The sequence below is a fragment of the Nicotiana tomentosiformis genome, chromosome 11 (genome assembly GCF_000390325.3).
Source record: "Nicotiana tomentosiformis chromosome 11, ASM39032v3, whole genome shotgun sequence".
NCBI classification, from domain to species: domain Eukaryota; kingdom Viridiplantae; phylum Streptophyta; class Magnoliopsida; order Solanales; family Solanaceae; genus Nicotiana; species Nicotiana tomentosiformis.
In genome coordinates, this window is record NC_090822.1 from 93,730,751 (window position 1) to 93,753,261 (window position 22,511).

Consider the following 22,511-nt stretch of genomic DNA (forward strand, 5'->3'; position numbering starts at 1 on the left):
CCTCTCCGTGTCTTTGAATGGTATGCCTTGGTTCGCCAATGTGGCTAACTTTCTTGTGACCGGCATTGTCCCGAGTGAGCTCTCTTCTAACCAAAGGAAGAAACTCAAATGGGACATCTTGGATTATTATTGGGACGAGCCCTATCTTTTCAGGATTTTCAATGATGGTGTGATCCGGAGATGTGTCCCGGAAGAGGAGCAAATGAATATTCTCGATGCTTGCCATTCCTCGCCTTACAGTGGTCATCATGGTGGGGTGAGAACTGCTTCAAAGGTTCTTAGCTATGGATTTTATTGGCCTACCTTGTATAAAGATGCAAGTGAGCTTGTTAAGAGGTGTGATGAATGCAAAAGAGCTGGTGGAATTTCCAAGAAGGATGAAATGCCTCTCACCACTATTCTTGAGATCGATATTTTTGACGTGTGGGGCATAGACTTCATGGGGCCATTTGTGAGTTCCTGTGGTAACATTTACATTCTGGTTGCTGTTGATTATGTTTCCAAGTGGGTTGAAGCAGTAGCTTTCCCCAACAATGAGGCACGGAGTGTGGTGGCGTTCTTAAAGAAAAACATCTTCACAAGGTTTGGCACTCCTAGGGCGATCATCAGTTATGGGGGTTCTCATTTCTGCAACAAGGCCTTCGACACTTTACTTTTCAAGTATGGTGTCAATCATAAGGTATCAACCCCTTATCATCCCCAAGCTACTGGACAAGTTGAGGTCTCCAACAGGGAGATAAAGAGCATATTATCAAAACCTGTCAATGCAAACCGGACGGATTGGTCAAGGAAACTTGACGATGCTTTGTGGGCTTATAAAACTGCATACAAGACTCCAATTGGTATGTATCCGTACCAGTTGGTATTTGGGAAAGCATGTCATCTACCGATTGAGTTAGAGCACAAGGCCATATGGGTGCTCAAGAAGTTAAACCTTGAATGGGATGTAGCAGCCAATCTCCAGGTAGAGCAACTCAATGAACTTGATGAATTCCGGTTTCATGCCTATTCCAGCTCGTCTTTGTATAAGGACAAGATGAAGTACATATATGAAAAATATGGCCGGAATAAAGAATTCAAGAAGGTGACTTGGTTCTTCTATTCAACTTTCGGTTACGACTGTTTCAGGGAAAGCTCAAGTCAAAATAGAGTGGCCCTTTTGAAGTGGTGCATGTAACTCCGTTTGATGTATTGATTTGAAAAACAAAAATGTGAAATCTTCAGAGTTAATGGGCACCGAGTGAAGCACTACCTCGACAAGTTTGATGACAGCCACGTGGTGGCCTTGATCAATTTCACATAATGATGGTAACATGCGTCGTGCCGCGACGTTAAATCAGGCACATCTTGGGAGGCAACCCATGTGACGTTTTCTTTTTCTTTTCTTTCTTTTTCATTTTCTTCTTAGATTAGGAATTGTTTTGGACTAACTAGTTGTGAAGTTTGTGTAGGAATTAATTGTGTAGTGCAGGACTTTGACAGGGAAAAATCTGACTAAGTGTGGGAATTTCGTGGACCGCGCTCAAAATTTTGCGGTCTGCGTTAGCATTTTGTGGTGGCACATTTTATCCGCAGACGCGTACTTGAAGAGCCCAAAATATCAACTCTCTGAAGGTGAGTTCGCGTCCGCGTTCATAATTTGGCGGACCGCGGTGACATTCGCGGTCGTGCCCAATTTTTCGCAGACCACGCCTAGGATTTTGCAGCAGCTCTTCGAAAGGTAAAAAGCGTGGACCGCGGTAGAATTCCGCGGACCACGCTAAGGTAAGTCGGTTGGTCCCCATCGGTTTGGTATAAATAGAAAGTCCTTAGGACTTTTACACTTTTCGAACCTCAAACTTTCACCACATTAGAGAACTGTTCATCTTCATCTTCTTTGACTGTCAATCTCATTTCATATCAATCAAGAATCTATTTTCCTCTTCAATTTCACAACTGGTATGCTCAAATCTTTGCATTGATTTTATCTCTTTTTTTTCTTTTCTTCTAGTTTTAATTTTTCTTTTTAGTTAGGGTTTAATACATGCCACAATCTCAAAATCATGCTTAATTGATTCTTAAATTCATATGGGTAATTGTTTTACATGCCTAATAGGGGATAGGGTTATTAACTAGGCATGTTAATTGCATTAAGTTTTTCACTTAGTGAAAACCCTAGGTTTCAAATGTGACAATGCCCGTTTTGTTTGAACTCCGCGGATCGCGGTCCATTTTACGCAATCCACGTTCTTTAATTTGTGAGAGCTGAGTATGGTTGCATGTTCGTAGACATGGTGATTTATCCGCGATCCGCGTTTGAACTTATGCGGCCGCATCCAAAATTCGCGGTCCGCGCTCATGAGTTTCAGAGAGTTTGGAAATTGCTTCCGCGGCCGCGTCCATTTTTACATGGTCCGCGTTTGATCTTTCGCGGATGCATCCCAAATTTTGCGTCCGAAGAAGACCATGATCAGAGAGTTGGTAGTCTGAGTCCAACCTCCTCGCGGCCGCATCCATTTTTATGCGGTCCGCGATGGCCCTTCCGTGGCCGCGCCCATTTTTCCGCAGTCTGCGCTATACCATTTTGGGAAGCATTGTTTCATTTCATCTGCATTTCTTTAAGGATTCATTGAACCACAATACTAATGATCTTTCACTAATTGTGTGTAGAGATAATGTAGCGATCTCGTGGTGGTCCCGACAAATCAAAAGGTAGGGGAGAATCCTCCCGAGGCCGAGGCAAAGGGTAGCAGACTGCACCCTTAGCACCTCAGAAGATTATTAGCAAAAAGGCCCCACCTATGAGACCTCAGGCTGACTCCTCGGACACTAGTGAATACCTCCTTTACTGGGAGATTTTCGAGGGAGAATCTGCACAACAACCCGAGGCTCAGTCTCAACCTTTCCGTCTCGTCAATCAACCCACCTCCTCATCTGAGTTGTCTGATAGCTCAGAAGGAGGTAGTGAGACTTCAGCACCATCTCCCTCACCTGCTGTAACTCCTGCCTCAATATCTGCTCTTATTGATATTGATGATGAAGAAGAGGTTCCGGATGATGGGAGAGGAGGTGATACCCATGGGGGGGGGGAGAGGGGGTTGATTAGATCAAGGAAGCTGACAGTGTGGCAAGATAGGTTCGTGAGTGAGAAGACCTACCACAAATTCCGGGAATGGGTAGCTCACCCTTGAGCAACATTTCATAGAAAGAGACCTTCTCCCTCACAGCCCGAATATGAAGAGACAATTTGATGAAAAAGTTGGGTGGAAATTCTTCACTAGCAAGTTGCCGGAAGCAAATGAGTACCTAGTCAAGGAATTATACGCCAATGTTGCCCACATCAAAAAGGGTACCTATGTGACTAAGGTACGAAATAAGAAGATCTGGTTCGATGGCAAAACTTTGAATACATATGCCGGGTTTGATGATGTAGACGTTTCTCTATACATACAGAAGTTGGCATTAGATGAAGTAGCCCGTACATGGGTAGAAGAGGTGATAGCCTCACCAGGGACAACACCGTCCTGACTTACACCGGGAGACTCAATTGCCAGAAACACCCTTAGCTTTGAAGCTAAAGGGTGGTGCACCTTCGTCTGCAGCCGCCTTGATCCGTGCCAGCATGATAGTGACATTCCACTCTCCCGGGTGATCCTCATAGCATCCATCATGACGGGGTACCCAATAAATGTGGGGAACCTCATGGCCCAGAACATATCTAAGGCAACCGGTAAGGAAGAAAGGTCCTACCCTTACCCCAATTTCATCACTATGTACCTAGAGGACCAGGGGGTTGAGGGGAGACACTTTGACATGAAGGTGAAGCCGAAAAGGCCCTTATCTTGGTACATCCTTCAAGGAGCAGACAACCCAAAGTACAAAGGCAAAGACATTACCTCCACTAGCCAGTCTAAAGAGCCAAGGGTAGTGGCCACTGGTTCCGAGCCTTCCACAGCGGAGGGTTCTTCGGCTGCTATGCCACCTCCCTCATCCGAGCCATCTGTCATAGCCCTATTATCTGTGCCCTCATCTTCCATATATCCTCAAACTTCACTGCGGGTCTCTCAGACGCTATCTAGCATCAACAACTAGTTGCAGGCAACTACATCAAAGTTGTCTGTCTTATCCAATGCAGTCGCAGCACAGGCAGCCCCAGCACAGCTTCAGGTACCTCCATCAGTGGAGGATTCATTGAAGGAACTTCTGGACAACCAGAAGAAGCTCTTGGACAACCAAAAGAAAATCCTGGAGACATTAGATACTCATGGGAAAATGGTCAAGGAGCTGGGCAAGCAGGTCAAAAAGATGAAGAAGACTCAAGCTTCAAAAGAGTTAGTGGAGCTCCTGAAGAAGGAGGTAGAGAAGTTCACTTCTACCGGAGATATTCCACTGGACCTGATTATGAAGGAGACTGCCCCTGCAGCACAGACAACATAGGCATCAGAGCAGGAGGCTGACAGAGAGCCAGTGAGAGAATTTGTGGTGCCCCAGTCAGAGGACCTAGAGATACAGTTGGAGGACCCGGAGGGAGTTGATGATCCTATGCAGTCTGAGGTCCCCACTAATGAGCCTGACCCTATGCAGATAGAGACCACATAGGGAGTTTTCTTTACTCTCTATCCCTTCCCTAATCTTATTTTTGCTTTTAGCATTGAGGACAATGCTATCTTTTATTTGGGGGGCGGGGGGGGGTCTTATTTTGATTTGATGACTGGCATGTAATAATTATGATACTATTTTCCTTTATTTTTACTTATCGTTATTTTCACTTTCGTTATTTTTCACTTTTGGTATGTATATAACTTTACCATTCCATATATATTCATCTCCATTTTGTATATATTCGGTTCACTCCATTATTGTACATATTCATTTTACTTTCCGTAGTTTACTTTATAGCTTCTTTTGTATTTTTCCTTAATAGCTTAGCTTCTTATTTCCTTTAGTAGCTTCTTTTTGAGTTTTTAGCTTCTTTTCACATTTTTTGCGTGATCAATAAGCCTTTGGTTTTATTAATGCCACGGTTCTTTCCAAAGGTGGATATTGTATGAACCAGGTGGCTCTTCCCAACGATGGATGGCGTGACAACCTTCTTAAGGGATTGAGTCTATTTTTATTTTTGCTCTGATATGTAGTAGTAATGAATAAAAGTGTCTCAAGCAGGCTTCACTTGGTACTAATACATTTGCCTTCGACCTCATGGTTAGAAACAAGTTGATTGACAAAGAATAGCTCTAGTTGTGACCTTTAGACTCTTGAGTTGACTAAAGCTATCATCAAGTGGTTTCTTTGAGCCATCTGTGATCTTCAATCTTAGCTAGGGTTGTTGTGGGACCTTGAATCTTTTCTCTTTAACAATCCATTAGCTTGAGAGAGAGGTGAGGTATTGAATTTCAAGTCCAAGTCCCGTGCCAATAAGTTTAGAACTTGCCTTGAATGTTTGTCTAGGCGAAATTCTAAGTGTAGCTCGATTTGAGTAGTGATTGTAGGATTTCCTTAGTCCCATTTGAACTATGAAAGCTTCCGTAGCCTACCAATATGATATCCCTAGTCAAACCCTTTGAGCCTAAGCCTTTTTCATTCAATAGCCATATTACAAGCCTTCATCCGTTTTATAATGACCCTCTCTTGACACCCAATCTTTCCTTAGCATTCATGATGAGCAATTAGTAAAAATATAAGTTTGGGGGAGAGACGAGGAATTTCAAAGTGATAAAAGGTGCAAAGAACAAAAAGAATTGATGAAAAGGAAAGGCAAAGAAAATGATGAAGAGTTAAAAAGAAATATGTCAAAAAGAAATAAAATGTTGAAGGGATTCAAAGAAAACAATGTTGAAAGGCATGGAATGATGAGAAAAGGAGAAAAATGATTGCTATGAACAAGAAAGAGTGACAATGTGTCTCTCTAGTTCCCCTAAGGAAGAAGAAAATGACTCAAAGAGTCAAGAAAGTATGAACCGAAATGAGAAAATGGAGTGCTTAAGGAAAGATGAAACTATCATAGTTCATTATGTCCTACCTTAATCCAAAAAACTTTCATTACATTCCGCTAAAGCCCTATATGATTTTAAGTTGAGTGAGCTTACATTAGTAGTGATTTACATAAGGGGAAAGCTTATGTTACTTAGAGCCGGACTTGTGGCATTCTTTTGAGAGTGATGAGCGCACTTCTTTACAATCCTTGTTTTGAGTGTCACATTCTATAAAGTGAGATTTTCTCATGGAGAGTAAAGGAGGAGGAGTTTGGGATCCACAATGACCTAAGTGAGAGAGCGAGCTTCCTTGATGAATTGAGTCAACTCTTGATGCTTTTGTGTCACATTAGAACTATGGAACTCAAAAAGTCATAGCATGATGTTGTTGATAATGCATTTGTGTTGAGGGTAATTGTTAGTCCCAATTGATGCTTGATGAAGTCACCTTAGGACAACTAAAATTTTCATTTATTTTTCTTATGGAGGTGGGAATTACCTTGTTTTCTTGAGGACAAGCAAAAGCTTAAGTTTGGGGGAGTTGATAAGTAGGGATTTTAGCCTATTATTTGCTCTCTTTTACTTAGGTTTTGGGCCAAAAATGCATAAAGGTATTCCCGGAAACTAACTTAATATGCTTGCTTGCAGGATTTTGTACAAAATGAGCCAAAGAAGCCATAACCAACTCATAAAGGAGTCAAACTTGAAGATAAACCAAGTCTGTACCAATACTGTGGAACGTGGACCGCGATAGAAAAGGGCGGCCGCAAAATTATCATCGCTGAGGCAACCATTATTCTGCGAACCGCGAAATAGAGATTCAGAGAGGCTGTTTTGAGCACTAAAATTGAGCGCTGAGAGCGGTAGAAAGACGTGACCGCGAAGTGATTGGCGCGGCCGCGGTTGGAATTTAGCGGAGGACGTTTGTCCTGGTTTAGAGACTTTGCAATATGGGCATAAATAAAGAAGGCAGTCCGCGTCCAAATTACGCGGCCGTGAAGGAATCTCACTCGGACATGGTGAACATTACGCGGTCCGCGAAACGAAGATCTACCCAGGCCCAGATATGAAGAAACGTGGACCGTGCTCATTATTACGCGACCGCAAAAGCCCAAGCGCAGACGTGGTCAGATTTATGTGTCTTCGAAACCTTCGCAAGGGCATTTTTGACCGGAATTTTTAGCCTAGTATAAATAGATCCTTTTATCAATTTTAGGTTATGTTTTTTTTAACAGAGCACGTGAACGGGTGGTTTTTCCCTTTTTGGGAAATTTTAGAGTAGGCTCTGACTCATGCCTTTATGACTTAGGCTCTTCTTGAGAAAGAGGGACTAAGTCTAGGAAAATTAGGCTAACAAGGAATTGGGGTGAACTCAATTGATTGATAGCCCCAATTAAAGGGTTAAACCTAGAGATAGTAATACCCGACTTGAGCCAATTTCACTTGTATTGTATGAACACCTATTTGGGCTTGAGAAAGCCAAATCGGGCAAATTCACTAAAACTACCGAGAGGTATAGAGTGAGAACTTATGTGTGATGGTTATATCACGACCCTAATCCTAACAAGCTTGTCCTAGATTCTTGATGCCCATTAGATACTCACCTAGGCAGAAGTCACTTCCCTATTGTCTTTTAACACTTCAAAATTTTCAACAAAAATATTGTACTTAGCTTACACTCAGCATGCAATAGTATAAAATTATAATATAGTCAATTGTAACGATGTTTGGAAGTGCAATTAGGAACAACACACACATCTAGATTAGTTAGATACCCAACTCCAAGCCCAATTAACTCCTTGTGAAAATCGATCCCGACCTCGTTGGATAAAACTGCACGGACCATCCTCGCTACTAAATAGTGGTGTAGGTTTGGCCTCGATCAACCTTCGCGAATGCGTGAGCTCCCTCACGAACACATAGGGTAAATTTACCCCCGGCCCCAGCCCTCCTTCGCGAACGCGAGTAGACCTCCGCGAACGCGTAGGCCAAAAATCCTAGGCTTCGCGAACGCGTCACTCTCCATGCGAATGCGAAGGGCAATTGCCCAGTTCCCACTTTTCCTTCTTCGCGAACGCGAGGGTCCTTCCGCGTTCGCGAAGAAGGAAACTAGAACTGGAAATTCTGGTTTTTCCAACTTAGCTCTGGGTGGGTCAAAACTCACCCGAGCCCCCTGGGACCCCATCTAAATGTGCCAACAAGTCCGAAAATATAACACGGACTTACTCGAACTCTCAAAACACGTAAAGCAACAACGAAACTAAGAATCGCACCCTAAAACTAAATTGGATAAATATATGAACTTCAAATTTCTGAATTCCTCTGAACACGCTGAATCATACTTATACTACCCGGAATGATACCAAATTTTGCGTGCAAGTCTTAAATCACCATGAAGGACTATTCCCAGGCTCGAAATTCCAAATGGACTTCAATTACTCCAAAACCTACGCCAAACCAAATTTAAAGAACCTTAAACTTTTAAATAGTTGATTTTTCACTATTAATCGCCGAAGTGCTCTCGGGTTGTCGAAACCTGATTTGAACATATGCCCAAGTCAAAAATCATCATACGAACCTATTGGAATCGTCAAATCTCGATTCCGGGGTCGTTTTCTCAAAATGTTGACCGAAGTCAAACTTGGGCCCTTAAAGCCAAACTAAGGAACCAAGTGTTCCGATTTCAATCCGAACACTTCCAAATCTCGAACCAACCATTCCCACAAGTCATAAATTAATAAAACTACATACAAGGATTTTTATTTAGGGGAACGAGGTTCTAAAAGTCAAAATGACCTGTTGGGTTTAGAATTTCACCTCTTAAATAAACGTTCGTCCTCGAACGGGTTTAGAATTTTACCAGGAGTGCTGAATAAGTGTGGATATTTGCCCCGCATGTCCTTCTCGGCCTCCCAAGTCACTTCCTTGACTGGTTGGACCCTCCACTGTACTTTTACTGCAGTACTCTTCTTGGACCTCAACTGGCGAACCTGTTTATCAACAATGGCAACTGGCTCCTCTTCATAACCCAAGGTCTTATCTAGATGAACCGTGTTGAAGTCTAACACATGCGATAGGTCGGCATGATACTTCCGGAGCATAGATACATGGAAAACCGAATGAACTCCTGATAGACTGGGAGGCAAAGCAAGCTCAAAAGCAACCTCCCCAACTCGTCTCAACAACTCAAATGGTCCTATAAACCTTGGGCTCAACTTGCCCTTCTTCCCAAATCTCATGATTCCCTTCATTAGCGAAACCTTCAAGAGAACTTTTTCACCCACCATAAACGATAAATCACGCGCTTTCTGATTCGTGTAATTTTTCTGCATGGACTTTGCTGTACTAAGTCGCTCCTAAATTAATTTTACCTTTTCCAAGGCATCCTTTACCAAATCAGTACCATGTAACTTAGTGTCACCGGGCTCAAACCATCCGATGGGCGAGCGACATCGCCGACCATTTAAAGCCTCAAATGAAGCCATCTTGATGCTGGATTGGTAAATGTTGTTATAAGCAAACTCGGCCAAAGGCAAGAAACGATCCCACAAACCTCCAAAGTCAATCACACATGCCCTAAGCATATCCTCCAAAATCTGAACTGTCCGCTCTGACTGCCCGTCAGTCTGCGGATGAAAGGTTGTGCTGAGCTCTACACGGGTCCCCAATTCACTCTGTACTGATCTCTAGAAATGTAAAGTAAAATGAGGGACTCTATCTGATATGATGGAAACTGGCACACCGTGCAACCGAACTATCTCCTGAATATAAATCTGGGCCAACCTCTCTAAAATATACATAGTCACAACCGGAATAAAGTGTGCCGACTTGGTCAATCTATCGACAATGACCCAAACTACATCAAACTTCCGCAAGGTCCGCGGCAACCCAACTACAAAGTCCATAGTAATGCGTTCCCATTTTCATTCCGATATAGTCATCTGCTGAAGTAGGCCACCCGGCCTTTGGTGCTCATATTTAACTTACTGGAAATTTAGACATCTAGCTACATACTCAAGTATGTCCTTTTTCATCCGTCGCCACCAATAATGCTGCCTCAAGTCACGATACATCTTCGTAGCACCTGGATGAATAGAATACTGAGAACTGTGTGCCTCCCCTAGAATCCTTTTCCTCAGTCTATCCATATTAGGAACACATAAACGATCCTGGAGTCGTAGAAAACCATCCGCGCCAATAGTAACTTCCTTGGCACCACCCCGTAGTACCGTTTCTCGAAGAACCATTATGTGTGGATCATCATACTGGTGAGCCTTGATCTACTCAAATAATGAAGATTGGGCCACAACACATGCAAGAACTCGGCTGGGCTATGAAATATCCAGCCTCACAAGTCTGTTTGCCGAGGACTGAATATCCAAAGCTAATGGCCTCTCCTCTGCTAAAATGAAAGCCAAACTACCCATACTCTCTGTCGTCCTACTCAAGGCGTCTGCAACTACATTTGCTTTGCCCGGATGATACAGGTTAGTAATATCATAATCTTTTAGTAACTCAAGCCATCTGCGCTGCCTCAAATTTAGGTCTCTCTATTTGAACAAATGTTGCAAACTGTGATGATCAGTGTAAACTTCACAAGACACCCCATAAAGATAATGCCTCCAAATCTTAAGAGCGTGAACTATTGCGGCTAACTCCAAATCATGTACCATGTAATTCTTCTCGTGCGGTTTCAGCTGACGTGAAGCATATGTAATAACTCGCCCCCCTGCATTAATACACAACCCAAACCAACGCGTGAAGCGTCACAATACATTGTATACATCCTCGAACCGGAAGGCAACACTAATATTGGTGTTGTAGTCAATGATGTCTTGAGCTTGTGAAAGCTCAACTCACAATCATCAGACCATCAAAATGGAACACCCTTCTGGGTCAATTGGGTCAAAGGTGCTGCAATAGATAAAAAGCCCTCCACGAACAGACGATAATAACCTGCTAAACCTAGTAAAACTCCTGATCTTAGTCACCGAAGTGGGACGATGCCAATTATGAACTGCCTCGATCTTTTTAGGATCAACTTTACTTCCCTCGCCCGATACAATATGTCCCAAAAATGCTTCAGAATCTAGCCAGAACTCACATTTGGAGAACTTAGCATATAACTTTTGTTTCCGCAAGGTCTGTAGCACCACTCTCATGTGCTGCTCGTGCTCCTCCTTACTGCGCGAGTAAATCAAAATATCATCAATGAATACAATGACAAACGAATCGATATATGGCTTGAATACCATGTTCATCAAATCCCTAAACGCCGCCGGTGCGTTAGTCAAACCAAAAGACATCACCAGAAATTCATAATGACAATATCTAGTCTGGAAAGCAGTTTTCAGAACATCTGACCGATAGATGTTCTGAATGGTTATGACCGATATCTAGTCTGTGGTTATGAGACTAGAGTAGATTCCTTGACAATATCGGTCAGATGTTCTGAAAACACCCTGCAACTGGTCAAATAGATCATCAATACGCGGCAACGGGTACTTGTTCTTAATGGTGACTTTATTCAGTTGGCGATAGTCAATACACATTCACATAGTTCCATCCTTTTTCTTCGCAAATAATACTGGTGCACCCCAAGGCGATACACTCGGTCTGACGAACCCTTTTGCTAGTAACTTCTCAAGTTGTTCTTTCGGAGCCATTCGATACGGTGGGATAGATATAGGCTGGGTATCTGGAGCCAAGTCAATACAAAAATCAATATCACGATCTGGAGATACATCGGAGAACTCCCGAACTACAGGGACCGAATCAAAAGTCGGAGTCTTTGTAATAGTATCCCGAACATAGGCTAGATAAGCCAAACAACCCTTCTCGACCATATGTTGAGCTTTTAGAAAGGAAATAACATGATTAGATGCGCTAACAGACGAACCCTTCTACTCCAACCTGAGAAATTTTGACATTGCCAAAGCAACAGTCTTAGCATGACAATTTATGATGGCATGATATAAGGATAACCAGTCCATGCCCAGGATAATCTCGAAGCTGGTTATATCAAGCAGCAGAAGATCTACTCTAGTCTCATAACCACAGAATGTAACAACACATGACCGATAGATCTGATTCACAACAACAAAATCGCTCATAGGAGTGGACACATAAATAAGAGTACTCATGGACTCTCGAGAAACACCCAGGAAATGAACAAATAGAGAGGACACATATGAATACGTAGATCCTGGATCAAATAATACGGAGGCATCTTTGCCGCAAATAGAAATAATACATGTAATCACTTCATTTGAGGCCTCTACATCTGGTCTGGCCGAAAAAGCACAGAACCGAGCTGGAGCATTAACTGGGTGGCCTCCACCTCTAGGACGACCCCTACCCACCTGCCCTCCACCTCTGGGTGGTCGGACGGATAGTGGAGCAACTGGTGCGGTAATTATAGGCTGCTGACCCTGTTGCACTGGTCTACCTCGAAGCCTGGGGCAAAATCTTCGCGTGTGACTGGGATCCCCGCACTCGTAATAACTTTTGATGCGATGGGTTGTTGACTAGAAGTCTGACCACGGGGACCTGAATACCTACTGGAAGAACCCTGAATAGTTGGTGGGCGATAAAAATTCTCTGGCGTAGCACTGAAATAAGGTCGCACTAGGGCACCCCTGAGGAGGCGGTGGTGCTGGATTTGGGGGCCTGCTGGACATCCCTCTCATGAACTGACCTCGACCCCCAGACGTAGCACCTCTAAACTCTCCAGAATATCTAAATCGCTTATCCCTCATAACCTGCTCTCGGCTACGCTGACGCACACCCTCAATCCTTTAGGCTATCTCCACAACTAACTCATAAGAAGTCCCCATCTCAATCTCTCGGGCCATGGTGGCATGAATGCCAGTATGTAAACCCGCAACAAACCTCCATACTCTCTCCGCCTCAGTAGAGAGTATCATAAGTGCATGGCGAGATAACTCAGAGAACTTCGCCTTATAATTGGTCACTGATATTTGACCCTGCTGGAGCTGCTCAAACTGAAACCGCAACTCTTCCCTCTGGGAGGGTGGAATATACATGTCTAGGAAAATACGGGTGAACCTGTCCCAAGTCATGGGAGGAGAATCTGCTGGTCTTCCAAGAAGATAAGATTTCCACCATCTACGGGCCGTGCCCTCAAGCTGAAAAGTAGCAAAGTCTACCCTATGAGACTCTAATATCCTCATGTTGTACAGTATGTCCCTACACCGATCAATGAAATCCTGATGATCCTCATGTCGCTCTCCCCCAAAGATAGGAGGATATAGTCTAGTCCATCTGTCCAATAGCTTCTGCGGCTCGGCGGCCGCAACTTGTCTGGGCTCAAGTGTAGCTGATGCCACTGGCTGGACTCCACCCACGGGTAGTGCACCCTGGTTCTGATATACAGCAGTTGCCTGCCCATGAGAATGTGCGGTAGAGGTCTGTGCTCCCCCGCCTGCCTGAGATATGGCTGGGTCTGCCGGAAATAAACCGGCCTTAGTTATAGTATCTATGAACCGCAGCATACGTCCCATGACCTCCTGGAATCCCAGTGCAGACGTGAAATCCACCGGAGCTGGCTCTGCTATGGGTACCTCGCCATGTTCCTCAATAATAGGATCCTCTGCTGGACCCACTGGTGGCACAACTGGAACAACCCTGGGACGTCCTCATCCCCTACTACGGGTTGGAGCCCTCCCTCGGCCTCTGCCTCGACCTCTAACAATAGGGGGAGTAGCTCTTCCCTGGTATGGAACCTTATTAGAGCGCGTTCTCACCATCTGTGAGATATTAAGAGAAAGATATTTTGTACTACATTATTTTCACGATGGGAGATGAAGGAAGGTAGTTTTTCTAACACCCTATAGCCTCTCGAAGATAAGTATAGACGTCCCCATACTAATCCGCAAGACTCAATTAGGCCTGCTAATAACTTGTGAGACCTATGTGAACCTAGTGCTTTGATACCATGTTGTCATGACCCAAATTCACCTATAGGTCGTGATGGCACCCAACATCCCATCTAGGCAAGCCAACTAATGATTTAAACATATATTTTTTTATTTAAAAATTATCCGAGTAATAAAACTCGGAGTACTTGCAAAAATTAAGACAATATGAGAAATAAGATAAATTAAAACCCAAGTAAAATAATTATATCCAAAAATTCTACTAGTGTGTGCCAAGACCTGATGTCACGAGTATATGAGCATCTAGTAGATTATACAAAATTTTAAATACTGTCTGGATTAAAATAGACAAAATACAAATACAAGAAGAGGTACTAGTTGCTGCAGAGCGGCTTAGAAAAGTAGCTCACCACTAAGCCTCTGGATAACGTGGGTGTGCTCCGATAGTACCTGTCTCAGGTACTGCATAAAAAGTGCAGCAAGCGTAGCATGAGTACGTAAACAACGTATACCCAATAAGTATCAAGCCTAATCTCGAAGAAGTAGTGACGAGAGGTTGACTTTGACACTCACTATAGGTCAGTAATATTACAATAGAAATATTTAATTAAACATAATTTTTAGATGAACAACAATAAATTTCTAAACAAGCAAAAATAATTAATTCCTTACATTCCAATAATTTTCAATTTATCAATTAACTTCAGAAACAGAAATTAAAGTATCAAGGTATCGTGTAATTATTATTATTAGGCACGAATTCTGCTGAGGTTGTACGGCTCGATCCAGAGTGTCGTGTATACTGTCGAGGGACGTGCGACGCGACCATAGATGCATCTATACTGTCGAGGCGTTCGGCCTGCTCCACAAGAAATGAGGACATTTTCTTATGAACCTCCGGAATGAGAAGTTATTATAATATTAATATGTAGGATTTTCAATCTCTATTAACAATTCAATAATTTACACAAAATTTCGAGAATGTGAAGTTTCGATCTTTTCCTATTTCCTCAAATAATTTGCAATAAAATTCCAGTAATTTAATTAAATAAAAGTAGCAATTATCACAAGTAATTCATGATTTGAATCCTAAACTATCCAGACATTAACATAATTAGTAGCCACACACGGACTCCCGTCACCTCGTGCGTACGTAGCCCCCATAATTAGCAGCAATTATTAATATGAATTACCTATGGAGTAAATTCTCACTTACAAGATTAGGCAAGAGACTTACCTTGTCTCAAAGCCCACTCCCTGATCACAATGTTGCTTAAAAATCCCAATTCGGTGCCGAAAAATCCGAAACTATCCAAATGTTATATAAAATAATTAATACATGCTCAATAATTCAAAGTTAGACTATTAAATTAATTACCCAACTCAAAATGGTAAAATTCCTAAAATTCACCCAGGGCCCACATGTCCGGATTCCGGAAGTTTTCGGAGGAATTTGTTACTCATAATCTCAAGAACTCAAATATACAATTTCCATCCAATTCCATAACCATTTTCGTGGTTAAAATTTCGTTTTTATAAAAATCTAGGGTTTTCATCTAAACACTTAATTTTCATGATTTACAGGTTATAATCTACCCATAATCTATGTATTTAACTCAAAGTGTGTAGAATAAACTTATCTTCAAGTTGCTAGTTGAAATCTCCTCTCAAAAAGCTCTAAAATCACCCAAGAATGAAAGAAATGGGTTAAAAATGGTGAAATTCCGTTTTTAAGACATTCTGCCTAGCACTGCTAACCCCTTTTTCGCGAACGCGGTTAGTGCCTCGCGTTCGCGAAGGCAAAATTCACTGCCTTAAAATTTTACCCTTCGCGAACGCGACAGGGGTCTCGCGAACGTGAAGGTTTACTGGCCTGCCCTTCGCGAACGCGTAGGGTAATTTCACCCCGGCCCCAGTCCTCCTTCGCGAACGCGTAAGCCAAAAGTCCTAGGCTTCGCGAATACGTCACTCTCCACGCGAACGCGAAGGGTAATTGCCTAGTTCCCACTTTTCCTTCTTCGCGAACGCGAGGGTCCTTCCGAGTTCGCGAAGAAGGAAACCAAAACTGGAAATTCTGATTTTTTCAACTTAGCTCCGGATGGTTCAAAACTCACCCCGAGCCCCCGTCCAAATGCGCCAACAAGTCTAAAAATATAACACGGACTTGCTCGAACTCTCAAAACACGTAAATCAACAACGAAACTAAGGATCGCACCCCAAAACTGAATTGGATCAAAATATGAACTTCAAGTTTCTAAATTTCTCCGAACACGCCGAATCATACTTATACTATCCGAAAAGATACGCAATTTTGCGTGCAAGCCTTAAATCACCATACGGGACTATTTGCAGGATCGAAATTCCAAATGGACTTCAATTACTCCAAAACCTACTCCAAACCAAATCTAAAAAAGCTTAAACTTTTAAATAGTTGATTTTTTACTATCAAGCGCCGAAGCGCTCCCGGGCTGTCCAAAACCCGATTCGAACGTACGCCCAAGTCCAAAATCATCATACGAACCTATTGGAGCCATCAAATCTCGATTTCGGGGTCGTTTTATCAAAATATTGACCGAAGTCAAACTTGAACTTTTAAAGCCAAATTAAGGAACCAAGTGTTCCGATTTCAACCCGAACACTTCCAAATCCCGAACCAACCATCTCGCAAGTCATAAATTAATAAAAGTACATACGGGGAGTTTTATTTAGGAGAACGGGGTTCTAAAAGTCAAAATGACCGGTTGGGTCATTACAATATTAAAAAAGAACTTATAACAATTTTGATCCTAAAAACGATATGCTTTATTACTCTAAGAAGGAGAAGAATAAATGATCATGTATCACTTTAATACTTAGTGACTAAATTTAAATTACAAGCCAAAAGTGATGAGCTAATATCATTTCTACTACAATTTGATGTACGGATATTCAAGATACGGGAAAAGCTAATAATGGAACGACATTGAAAATTCAAATTAAACCGATACGAGACACCCTTTATTCCTCTCCAAAACCGTCAGTTTCATTAACAACCGTTAGTAACACTAATGTGTTACGATGTATTTTAACAAAGGAACATTTGTCTAATAGGATCCTCAAATGTCCAACCCGCTTTTGGCCGGTTAGATGATTTATAAATTTTAAACAAGAAAACTCTATTGGGTCAAAAGTTTTGACCTTGCTTGAGCTAAAGCTGTACCAGTGAATATTTACCTAAGTCGAAGAAGAAAAAATCAAGTGGTTTGAGTCCTAAAGAAGCCGAGCGGAGTGGGATGAGAAGTTGAAGCCGCAAAGCTAAAGATATGTTAAATTGGCTAGCTTGGTGAATAGTGATGAGACTCATAGTCCTTGTATAGTCACTCCTAGGCAGTCGGCTTAGTGAATGTATACTTGGTGGAAATTCTTCATTGGCCGGGGTTTTGTATCCACGTATGAACTGTACATCCGACACTTGAATTTTGGCTTAAAATGAAAGAGTACCAAATCTCTGAAAATTTTCAGCTTGTATGGACGTAAAACTTATGTAGAAAACTACTCAAAAGAAATAATTTAAATTGACCTAAAAATTTGATATGTATTTTGGCTTGATTTAGCTTATCAAAACCAGATTTAGAAAACAATCAACAATATTTGATTTTTGTGTTTATATAAGTAGATGTGCATGCTCTATACTTATTTATAAACTAGTCTCAGGATACGCATGCGTGTACCCTATCTCAATGAAATTTATTTAAAAATTATGTTTGAGTTATAAAATAAAAGTGTAAGTTCCTCCAGATAATCAATAATGTTGGATACATTCTATCTTGTATTGTTTCATTCACGTTTTTTCTAGTTTGGATTTTAACCAAGATAAATTTTAATATTATACGGTAATAGATTTTGCTCTATTTACTGATTTCTTGCATTATCAATGGTCTTTCTGTGAAAATAATCTATGTACCCTAAAATTTGTTTTAACTTGAAAATAATTTTACTTGTATTAAGAATTTGGAAAAGAATATAATTAAATTTTTTTGTAATTAATTTAAATACTTAATTATTTATTCTTAATATTTAAAAGACATAATTATTTTTTGCTTATTCTAATTCTTATAATTAGATCATATAAAAATTATAACTACATTTTTATTCAATAATTTTATTTTTCAGATTGTAAAAAAACTAAATGGGTGGAAAATCATCCATGCAAGACGTATTCCGAAAACATAGAAGAAAAGAAAAGAAATGGTATTTTGTTAGATCTCACATAATTAATAATCACTAAATACCAGAAATAAAATTTAAGATTTAAATTCCTAGAACCATAATTACCTTTTGTAGTTAAGAGGCCCACTTATATTCAACTAAATGTATCATTCGTTAAAAATTAAAAGATCTCATAAATTATCTCAGAATAAATGATAAATTTTGTGTTCATTATAGATTTATGCTTAACATTCCGTATTATTATAATAGTTCATTTAAAACTATTGAAAGTTAAAATATAATATTGAGTAATATTATTAGTGTAATTATCTATTATATTTCAAAAGATCTTGATATAAAAAGAATTTCATATAAATCAAAACATAAAAAAGTTATTAAAAAGTGCATCACCTCCATTATTATTCATAAACCGAGCTCCGCACTGTATTCTAAATATTTCGGGGAGATATGAGTATCTACTGATGAGATATTAAGGTGGATTCTATCCTAGTTAATAACAACATTTTAATTACCTTAAAACTACATCATCAGGAGACTTGGACAAAGATTTAATAGTCATTTACGTCCTCTTTCTCTAATCTTTTTATTCATTTTTATGGCAATTAAAATTTTATTTACAAGGAAAGAATTTACCGTCATTAATCTTTTTATTCTTTCATGCTATTTATATATAATTTAAGTGCATGATTTATATAAAGTAAAAGTTTAATATTTTAAAGTTCAAAATATTAAGACTTTCTGCATTGCTTTTAGGATAATAATTAAATAACTATTAAATAAAGTATTTCTTATAGTAATTAACACATATTTTAAGGGACTTCAGATTATCTTTTTAGAATGATCAAGTTTGAAATGGTAAATAAACTGTTAGCTTTAAAATCTAGTGTTTTATTCTAGGTAAACATTAATTAATTAATAGTATTATATTGGATATTGTATAGAATTAAAAATATAATCGGTATTAATGATGGTAGCCTAGAAAATCGTGTTTTGGCCGTAGTATTGCACTCAAATTACTGTATTTTACTTGTGTTGAGCTCTAATTGATAGTGTTTTGCACTTATTCTGTGTTGTATGCCTTGTAGGAGTGAATCCGAGTTATGTAGATGTTGTGTAGCTAATTTGAGCTATTTGGAGCTTTGAAGTCTGAGTAGAAGCCCAAGCAATTAAGTCGTGATCACGTTTGGGGTCGAAGACCAAGTCCGGATGTCAAAAATTGGAGAAACGAACTCACTCTAAGAAAAATACACAGCCGCGCCGCATGGGGCGGCGCGACAGTGCAAAATGTGCCCAGAAATGTAATTGCAAAACGTTCTGGAATTATCCACAAGCGCGCCGCATGGGACGGCGAGGCGTGCAGCACGGTAGCCCAAAATTCTTACAGTACTTTCCTATTTCAGCTTAAAAAAGGTAGTTTCGTCTGGGTTTAATTTGGGGACGGCTTAAATACACCAAAACACCATTTTAGATGGACTTTTGACACAATTTCGACCTAAGGAGGCTTCGGAAGAACACAAGCACAAGGATTTTATCATTCCTTCCTCACTCAAGATCCGGGCTTGGAATGAATTTATGTTTTCCTATACTTTAGTTATATTTGTGAAGAACTTCTCCATGTCTATGGAGTAGTTCCTTTTGGGTTTTGATGGATTTGGTGTATTGATGATTGTTTGTGGATTATAACTCTATGTTTATGTATTTGAATCGTTTTTGGGAGATTAAATTATTGCATCTATATTCACTTGTTCTTGTAATCGAAAGAGACATAACTTGTGATATCTTTGCATTATATTGTTGGTTGAGTTCATAGATTCTTCTAAGTAATCGAAAGAGACTAGTCGAATCATTGATTAAATCTAGTTAGGAGAATATTCGAAAGAGGTTTTCCTAAAGACCGATCCACTACGTATTCTTGCGTATATTCACAGTGCTTAAATTGGTTCATCTCATGAGGTTAAGACTTAATCGAGAGAGGAGTTTTTATTGAACGTTTGAACTAATAATAGAGTGAATTTGAGAGACTCACTTGAACATTGGAAGTGAATTATCTAGAGTTAGATCCCGAATAATTATCTTGCACTTATTCTGTCAAAACTATATTCTCTCCCACTGATAACCTTAGTTGCTTACTCCTTATTTCGATAGTCACTAGTCAATAGCTGTAGATTTTAGCTTCTTAGTTAAATTTTATTATTAATTATATAAATATCAATTGTTGATCCTCCTGGATAGCAATCAAGATAGAAACTACGAGAATACTATTTAAATTCAATCTATGTGGACACGATATTATACTATACAATCTTTGACTAGCAAGCACAATTTAAGTGTGTGTTTTGCGCTCGTCAAATTTTGGCGTCTTTACCGGAGATTGGCAATCAATAGTGTTTGAAATAGTTTGTAGTGCTAATTCAGAAATTTATTTTTACTTTTACTTTTATTTTGTTCTTCACGTGTTTCTCCTCTATGTGTATGCAACAGGTTAAGTCCATGGTGTATGACATGATCTTCTTCTAAAGAAATAATACCCTACAAACCGGAATTGGAAAAATGCCTGCGGCAACTGAGGAAGGAAAAAGAGTTCACCGTAAAGTACTTGGGGCAACCTTCAACCCAAGAACACATTGCTAATAATGGTGACAATGAGGTAGAAGCAGCTTCAAGAGAAGCAGCGGAGCATAGAGGAAGCTGCAAGGATAGTAGCGCTGCTGAGGAAACCGTCGAAGACTATAGGGGTCAAAGATTCAATATAAATCGACCCTTGATTGAAGACCAGTTCGAGAATGCGGTTCCCAGGCCTGGTAGAGCATTAGGTGATTATGCCAGACTAGTATATAATCAAGGATTATCAAGTGTTAGACCACCTCCAATTGCAGCAAACAATTTCGAGTTGTAGCAAGGGTTGCTTCAAACCATTCAAAACGGTTGTGTCTTTAGAGGGAAGATAAACGAAGATCTAAACACACATCTAATAGACTTCGAGAAGATTATGAACACCTTTCAATACAGTGGGGTATCATAATATGTAGTGTACTTAAGGGCATTCCCCTTTTCACTTAAAGATTATGCGAAGCAGTGGCTTCGAAGCTTGCCCAATGGATCGATTAGAACATGGGAGGAGATGACCAGAAAATTCCTTGATAAATATTTCTCCTCGGTTAAGATGGGCAAGTTTAGAAGAGAAATTCATAACTTCTTCCAGAAAGAGACTGAAACTGTTTTTGAAGCATGTGAGAGGTTTAAGGATATAGTAAGAAAGTGTCAACATAGCGGAATTGAACTCTAGATGCAACTCCAGGACTTTTAGGAAGGATTGACACCGGCCTCGTAGAAAACATTGAGCAATGCAGTTGGAGGCCCCTTGATGAAGTAGATTCCAGAAGAGATAGTTACAATTCTTGATGAATTATCCGAAGATGCTAATCAATGGCCCTCTGAGAGTGCAGAAAGAAGAAAATTAATTGGTGTTCACCAAGTTGATGCTACTACATCTGTGCAAGTACAACTTGATGTTATGGCTAAAGAAATACGAAATCTGATTGTAGCCTTGATGCAAAATGTACCTCACGCGGCTTGTGATATACGTGAAGAGGCCACCCTACTCATGAGTATCAAGCCTCAACTGAGAAAGTGAATATTGTAGGAAACTATAATTTTAATGCAATGGGTCAGAGACACGTCAGTTTTTTGTAGAGTTCACGTGGGGGTACTGCAAATGCATAGCAACAAAATAACCCCAGATTCCAGGAACAAGGAGCTCCGTGTTTTCAAAATCAACAAAGGCAGCAATATCAGTCTCCACAGTTGAATCAATCCAACATGGAAGATCTTATGAAGGCTTTCATTATCAAGATAGATGAGAATCTTGATGCCCATGATGCAGCTATCAAAGAACTGGGCACATCTTTTTAAAACCTGGAAAGAAAGGTTGGGCACCTAGCTACTCGAATGTCTTAGATGCTCCCAAGAACACTCCCGGATGATACAGAAAGAAATCCCAAAGAAACTGTGAATGTTGTAATTTTGAGAAGTGGGCAAGTGTTGAAAGCTCTCACCCCAATCCAAAAAGATATGAGGCATAAAAAAGAAAGCGGGTAGCAACTGAAAAGTGGTGTCGAAAAGAAGAAGAAAACTCGAGAAGGGAGGAACCTGAGGCAAGCAAGCATATGTCTGCGCTACCTTTTCCCTAAAAGCTAAGTAGAGAAGCTGGACAAGTAGTTCGAGAGATTTCTAGATGTGCTGAAACAGGTTCGTGTAAATGTACCATTCACATAAGTGCTGTCACAGATGCATGCTTATGCTAAATTGTTAAAAGAGATCCTTACGAAGAAGAGCAGAGTAGAGGAGACCTCAGTGGTCAAGCTCACAGAGCATTGCAGCGCGATACTGCAAAATAAACTCCCACAAAAGTGTGAAGATCCAGGGAGTTTTACCGTACCTTGCTCTTTAGGAA

The 22,511-nt window shown here is 40.5% G+C and overlaps 1 non-coding gene across 1 annotated transcript; it reads right to left on the reverse strand.

The window, feature by feature from the left end:
- Nucleotides 1–21,227: 21,227 nt before the first annotated feature.
- Nucleotides 21,228–21,334, reverse strand: LOC117273185 (small nucleolar RNA R71). Its single transcript, XR_004503148.1, has one exon. It is a non-coding gene; the product is annotated as a small nucleolar RNA R71 (small nucleolar RNA).
- Nucleotides 21,335–22,511: the final 1,177 nt, after the last annotated feature.